The following is an 8,399-nucleotide window of genomic DNA, read 5'->3' on the forward strand; positions in this document are numbered from 1 at the left end:
TTCCATCAAATGAAAGCAATGAGTTATGTAGTGACAATGATGATGATGCATGCATCCACTATATCAACAAATAGAGATTTTTATTCATATAATTGGTAATGATGCTAGATCTTGACATAGACCAAATGACATTTGTTGCAATATGGGAGTGATAAAGATCATAGCTGACCTTGAAATATTTTGACACTAAGTTCATGAATTTATCAATTGTGTTTTTTCATACATTTCACCTCGTTCTCATTTTATATAAGCTTTGTTTTGTGGTTTATGGAGTAGTTTCTACATACTCTTGGATTCTAGAGTCGCTACTATTTTTGCCGCTACTTTTAGCAAATGTAAGCCTTTCCAAGTTTACTGCTAGTTCGATGTTAGATGTTGTTGCTACTAGTAGGGTGTTATCTTGTAGTGAAAGGGGTTTATGTGAACTTAATAAAGTAGATCTGTCTTGTAGTGTGTAAGGTTCCCCCCTCTAAAAATGGGAGAAACACTTAAGATAGTCCGCTAAGTCTTATCTTGGGAAAAATTTCCTATTCATCGACACCTTGACCCTGTAGAGATTCAAGGATACGATTCATATTTGCACAACGCTTAATTTTTGGAGAGTAAAACCATTGAAATTATTTTATTTCCAAATATTTACAAGGACAAGTTTTATTACAAAGTTCTGAGACTATAATAAGTCTTATTTGCTATGAAGGGAAATCCTTAGGCTTGACTATGACATAAGGGTAGAGCGGTCCACATAGGTGAAATATGGGGGTTCCGCTGTAGTTTCTAAGACTCTAAAAACTGATGGTAAGGGTGGTAAACTCTGGATTGGGGTGGGTCCCAACACTGCTACTCTATCAGCAGGTAAGACCTGCATCACTTTGTCATACACCCAACGATCTTGAGGTATGCGAACCCCATCTATAGTCACCGAGGTGTCGTCCCTGGGGGTACCGACGAACCAAAATAAGCGGACCATCTTCAGCTTCTCAATCCAACGAATCCGCTTAAGGTCGGTGGTGAGGTTCCCAATCTGATCTGCTCGGATGATGAAGTATCTCGGCCCACGACTCCAGAAATCTCTACCCCATCCTCTCTGAATACGAGAAAAATGAGGGAGGGATATCTTCTCTAATATCTACACCATGGTGTCGCGGAACTCGAAATTCGAGGAGTGACTAGCAGTCTCGAAGATGCATTGGAAAACTAGAAATTTGGAGTAGGCATCTTCCTCTTCCTACAATCATTCAAACATCGATTTAATTTATTTGTTTTAGTAGGATGTCTTTACTAATTAGCATTATGTTAGGTAAAACATTTATTACAAAACAGTCCTTAAACAGCAATTCCTAGGAGCCAAACAGGCTCTGATACCAATTGTAAGGTTCCCCCCTCTAAAAATGGGAGAAACACTTAAGATAGTCCGCTAAGTCTTATCTTGGGAAAAATTTCCTATTCATCGACACCTTGACCCTGTAGAGATTCAAGGATACGATTCATAGGTATGACCTAGCTCTATCCCGCAGGGGAAGCGTGATTTTCTAAACATCAAATCACCCATAGGGCAATTGATCAAAAATTGGGCAACTACTAGACTTGATTTCTAGAGACAACGCTTTTTTCCTCATCTTATGCAAGGCACAGCCGCTGACCTAGTTTTCTAGAATAGAGTTGCCCAAGAACCTAACTATCTAACCTAGGGCTTTCACTTAATCTATTAGAAAGCTACCCGACTAATCGGGTCCACCCATCCGTAGGATGGTGCCGTCAGGGCATTCCATCCTCCCACTTTCCACCCTACTCACGCATCAATTTGTTTTCTAATTAATACTACCACACTGTTTGACATAAATAAGCATATTCCTTAATTAGAGCCCTTCTTCACAAGGTTCGTTATAACAGCCTTCTTACACAATACAATCATACCAAAGACAAGATGCAATTATATAAAAAGTTTATACATGAATCCATTTCCATACAAGCCAATCCGGCTCTCTTATTCTTATTCTGCCGATGATCTAGAATTCGGCCTTCCAGCCTCTACATGCTGGGCAAAACCCTACGAGACCATACACCTCGTCGTCGGCCGCTGGCGAGGACTCAAGCCGGCCTGTCGCCCTCTCAGGCTCCATCGCTCGATCCTCCCGCCCCTCAGAGGGATGTCTGCACACTAGGGTGGGCTTATTTACCGCACTAGCCTGGGCCCTCAGAACTAGGCAGCCTCATAATCTCTCACCTCAATCGGCGATCCTTATTAAGGATGTAACGTACCCATCTTCACTAATAAAGAAATGTCCATGTAATTATGAGTTTTTATGGTATAAATATCAATAATTTTATTATTTGAGTCATTTCCACTTAGAATCTTCAAATTCTGAGTCCAAATTTAGAATCTGCGCGCGATTTTACCCTAATATAGGATTTTACAGCATCCAAAACGGACACCGGATCAAGCCTATACGCTAATTTCAATCATTTTAGTTAGAAAACGACGACCTTTAAACCTTAATAAATGCACGACCACATGTCCGATTGACGAACGGTCTGAACCCCTGCGACCAGGAGAACCTCCCAGACAAAAAAAATTTTTGCCCCCCGGGGCGGTCCGGTACGCAAATCGAGGCGGACGCCCCAAATTTGGGTACCCCGCCCCAAAATTTGGTCCGTACACACTTACTAGGGCACCCGTACAATGGCTGCCCAAGAACCAAAGGACGGCCGCCCACTGTTTGGTCCACGCGTACCCTTAGGTGGACACCCAGACCGGATAAGGTACATGCGTACCACTCCTTTCACAGACAACCGACACCGTACCTTTCCCGTAGACCCATGCAGGCCACTGATCCATAGCCTTTGAAGGTACACCGTCCTTTCGTCCCTGCTTTGCGCAGCGCCCGTACCCTCACCCCTCAGCTATATAAACCCCCGGGGTGCTCCTCAGTCGGCACGCACTTCTGTGTAGCGTATGCCCTGTTGTGCCGCCGTTCGTACCGCCGTAGCGTACTTGCTGCAAGTACAGCCGCCCTTGCAGCCACCCCTCTCACACCCCCTCATTTGGCTCTTTTCAGATAAGCCAATTTTTCCTCCATCCTCCTCTTGCCATGGACCAGTGTCCTTAACTCTTCTCCCCCCCCCTCCCCCCCCGTGTGAATAGACTTACAGAGAGGCTTGCAGCAACCCCTCCCAGCCCTCTCCACGTTTTTGCCTTTGGCCTTAAGGACATCTCACAATCCCCCCCCCCCCCCCCCCCCATTTTTGCGTAGACTTTAGTAAGGGATTTTTGGCTCAAGCGAGGGTTCGCGCGCCATATTCTTTTGCTCATACGGTGAGCAAACGAGCTCGGAATTCAGATCCGACTGAAGCGTTTCGATCGCAGCAGCGAGCTCTACAAGGCGACGCCTAAGATGGCCTCATCCCGGAGACGACAAAATATTGCCTCAAGAGGCGCACATAACAACGAGATGGAGGGAGATGCGCCCAATGCGGCTCCAGTCCGCCCTTTTCAAGCCCCTCAAGGAAACGGTGGCCAGGTTAGCTTGGTTAATTTTCAAAAGAAGAGAATTTTCCTTAAATTAGTATTAATGAATGGTGTCTTTTTCTTTTAAAACGAGGACATAAAAGTTATATGAAATTACGAATTATGTGATGTTGTTTTCGATAAATTGCGTTGAAATTGCTATCTTCATGAATTGTGAATGCTATACTTAGAAAATTGCATTGAAGTTGTTATCTTTGGAATTCAAGATTTCTTTTGGCTTCAACGCTAACTCCGTTCCGTGCTTGTGTAGCCGGGCGGCGTCATTAGCAAAGCCTGGGAATGGCCCAAGGTATCCCTCATACCTTTGGGAGAATAAGGATCGCCGATTGAGGCGAGAGATTATGAGGCTGCCTAGTTCTGAGGGCCCAGGCTAGTGCGGTAAATAAGCCCACCCTAGTGTGCAGACATCCCTCTGAGGGGCGGGAGGATCGAGCGATGGAGCCTGAGAGGGCGACAGGCCGGCTTGAGTCCTCGCCAGTGGCGGCCGACGACGAGGTGTATGGTCCCGTAGGGTTTTGCCCAGCATGTAGAGGCTGGAAGGCCGAATTCTAGATCATCGGCAGAATAAGAATAAGAGAGCCGGATTGGCTTGTATGGAAATGGATTCATGTATAAACTTTTTATATAATTGCATCTTGTCTTTGGTATGATTGTATTGTGTAAGAAGGCTATTATAACGAACCTTGTGAAGAAGGGCCCTAATTAAGGAATATGCTTATTTATGTCAAACAGTGTGGTAGTATTAATTAGAAAACAAATTGATGCGTGAGTAGGGTGGAAAGTGGGAGGATGGAATGCCCTGACGGCACCATCCTACGGATGGGTGGACCCGATTAGTCAGGTAGCTTTCCAATAGATTAAGTGAAAGCCCTACATTAGATAGTTAGGTTCTTGGGCAACTCTATTCTAGAAAACTAGGTCAGCGGCTGTGCCTTGCATAAGATGAGGAAAAAAGCGTTGTCTCTAGAAATCAAGTCTAGTAGTTGCCCAATTTTTGATCAATTGCCCTATGGGTGATTTGATGTTTAGAAAATCACGCTTCCCCTACGGGATAGAGCTAGGTCATACCTATGAATCGTATCCTTGAATCTCTACAGGGTCAAGGTGTCGATGAATATGAAATTTTTCCCAAGATAAGACTTAGCGGACTATCTTAAGTGTTTCTCCCATTTTTAGAGGGGGGAACCTTACATAGTGAAAAAGGAGTTTATGTGAACTTAATGAAGTGGATTTGTGTAAATGTGAGGCCAAGATATCTTCTTAAGGAAGCCTTCAAGCTATTGCTAGATGTTGATGCTGCTAATAAGTTGTTATCTTGTAGTGAAAGGGGTTTATGTGAACTTCATGAAGTGGATTTGGGTAAACGTGAGGCCAAGACATCTTCTCACGGAAGCCTTCAAAAACTTAGTTACTTAAAGAGTCTTGCAAAGGACACTAGACCTACTCTCATGATTTAAAAAAATTATACTTTCGAACACTTCTAGGTTCTAGTTTCACATAAGTGGGGTCTACTCAATGATATGTTGTTGTACGCCGACAATCAAGAGTTGACAAAACAAGTTTTAGAAAAACTGTGCAATTTCTAGCATTGTGAATGTAGCCAATCTGAGCATTGGATATAAGGAGGTGAAAGGTGGCAAATCTTAAGGGCAAAGCACTTGTCTATAGTTGACTCATTCAAAATTGGTGGAGAAGAAAAAAGGTGAAGATCTATTACATCTCGACAATGGAATAGTTAGTGATAAGTTAGAATTCCACATTGGGGTAATCTCTTGCTTGATGTAAGTGCCCAACACCTCCCTCCCATTAGTACTCTTCAAGTTTATACTATGTGCCATGCATTGTAATTTTTACATGTGCTATTCATCTCCAATGATAGCTTATGTGTTCTTTTTTATATAGGTTTAAAGCGTGGGCGTGATCATGCAATCATCTAGGCAAAAGAAGACTTCTAAGATGTGGCTCAATGCATTGATGATGTTGGATCGGAGCTAGCCATGAAACATTATGGGTGATTTGACAAATAATAATAAATCATTCCAAAAATTGTGTAAAAGTAAGTGCCCCATGTTTAGGTCACACAGATCTGGGGTCCATACTTCCATATAAATAAGGTGTTGCCCAAAGCATTGGTGATGGTGGATTTGTGCTAGAGAGACTAATGCCAATAACATTATGGGTTATACAAACAATAATAAATCAATAAAAAAATGTGCAAAAGTAAGTGTCCCATGTTTTCTTGCCGAAAAAGAGCACCTAGAACTAGGATCCACAAAGCAACAAATGATACGCTTGGTGTAGTTGATAAGACATTTAAAAATAATAATAATAATCTTGGTGAACTTTCGAGATGGTTCTCTCACCGCCTCTATTTCATGTGTTGGTCCTAAGGCTTTTTGTCTCTATGCAAGGGGGATATATATATATATATATATATATATATATATATATATATATATGATGGGTTAATTATGTTAATTAATCCCTTGCTAATATCGCCATTATCTGAACGATATGCGAGAGATGATGATGCAAGAGAGTCCCTTGTTAATACTAGTGGCTTGACTCGTCCCTGACGAGCAAGAGTATTCTTATTTGTCGATCACAAATCAGTGCAGTAGAGGGAGGTGTTTCTCTAGAGTTTCAAGATCATGTGTTCAAGCCCTCAATGCAAAAGCTATGGCATGCATGGATGTGTTTTTTTTCTTACTTTCTAATTCCAAACAATTAAAAAAAATGCTCATCTTAGAAGGGTAAGTAGGGATAAGCCTTATATTTAAAGCCCATGATAGGCCCCATGGTCCCTAACTTGCCAACCTATATATAAACAGACCATGCTTGCCATATATATACTCCTAAAGCACTCAATCTCATTGAATAAAGCACCAAACTTGGTGTAAATAAACAACCAACATTTCAACCCAAAATAAGATTGACAATCTCAACGCACCTGAACAAAGCTTTAAAACAATCTTCGGACAACTAGATTATCTCTCCTTGGAAGTCTATACTCCTCGCCTCCATCTGGCAAAAAAACATTAATCATGGTGAACTTTCGAGATGGTTCTCTCACCGCCTCTATTTCATGTGTTGGTCCTAAGGCTTTTTGCCTCTGTATATGTGTGTGTGTGTGTGTGGGTTAATTATGTTAATTAATCCCTTGCTAATATTGCCATTATCTGAACGCTGCGAGAGATGATGCGAGAGAGTCCCTTGTTAATATGGTCATTATCCTAACGCTGCGAGAGAGTCAGTTGTTAATATGTTAATTTTATAAGCCATTGTCTAAAGGCTATGATGATTTATTTAATTTCATGTGGCTTGCATCGATGCATAGAGATAGCATTTTTTAGCATTCCTCTGAATGGTGATTGTGCACAGTGATACTTTCGTTCATTTCTTTTCAAAAATGATAGTGAGATGAGTTGCCTGAACCTTACTCTTCTAAGGTTCACACATTAATTATCGGAATTAATGGACAGCTAGCCTGAATAGAGGGGTTTCAATATTTCATAGCAATTAATTAATTAACTAATTATTAGACAGCTAGCTTGAATAGAGAGGTTTCAACATTTAATGGAATAGAGGGGTTTCAACATTTCATAGCAATCAATTAATTGATTGATTAATTAATTAATTACTCGCAAGTATTCATGGCAAAAACCTCTCAAGATTCTAAAATTATTAACAAAGTTTTTAATGAGTAAGCTAGGTACTAAATCTTTTATTATTATTATTTTTGGCTTGAACTTGAAATTGTAAGGAAATTGCGTATTTACAATGGGCTTGTGTATAAACTTACACACACCACCACTATCTAGTTTTTTAATAGACTATAGATGTATGTTTTCTACTTTTGTGTAGTCATGTACTATTTTTAATAAACAGGAAAATTCTATGGATTTATTTGAGTAAAATAATATAATTTGTATATGATGTTTATAGTTTTCCAATGTTTATAGTTGAGTGTATGCTTTTTTCACAAATTGAACATCGTTCGATTATGATACTTGAAGCTAAAAGTGATAAATTATGCTTTCATTCGTTTATATTAAAGCATATGAGTAGACAATGTTCTTGCATTGAAAGAAATTCAACTACAGTTTGTGGTAAATCAAAGAATATAAGTAGAAAATGCTTTAACACTTGAAGGATTTCAACTAGTTTTTTTGTTTTGATTGCTTTTGCATAGGACTAGAAAGAGGTCAAAAACATCATCTAATAAGGAAAGTTGAGGATGAGGTTAAGGTTATGGGAATCACACATGATAATGTGCTTACATTAAAAGAACTTCAACTAGAGTTTGTGGTAAATAAAATCACATAAGTAGAAAATGCTCTAACATTTGAACAACTTCAACTAGAGTTTTGTTTTGATTGCTTTTGCACAGGACTAGAAAGAGGTCAAAAATATCATCTAGTAAGGAAAGTTAATGATGAGGTTAAGGTGATGGGAATCACACATGATCGTATTAAGATTATACATTTAGACAAGAAAAAAGAAATAGAGATATTGCAAAGTTGAATTCAAAACAATCAACTTCTTAATTTAGAAAATATAGAAACAATGAGAAATCTTGGAAAACAATGGGAAGTCTAGCTTCGTGATTGTGAGGGTGAGAATTACATCTTTATGAGCTAGGATGATGTAGCTATATTATTCAATAACCTCTTTTTATGGTAACTTAATGCCCTCTTAGGATTTTGACTATTGAAAAATATTTGGCTCTTTCTTTTGTGTATTTTAAAGTGTATTATGAGCTATTTTGTAGGTGTGTAAAAAGACTTTTCGTAATTGTTGAGATTTTTTCCTCCAATGAAAAACCTCTTTCTTTCATAAATAGATTTTATAGACTTTGAGGTAAAGTTAGAAT

Source organism: Cibotium barometz, chromosome 40, assembly GCF_041138505.1.
Source record: "Cibotium barometz isolate CiBa-2024 chromosome 40, ASM4113850v1, whole genome shotgun sequence".
In the NCBI taxonomy this organism is placed as follows: domain Eukaryota; kingdom Viridiplantae; phylum Streptophyta; class Polypodiopsida; order Cyatheales; family Cibotiaceae; genus Cibotium; species Cibotium barometz.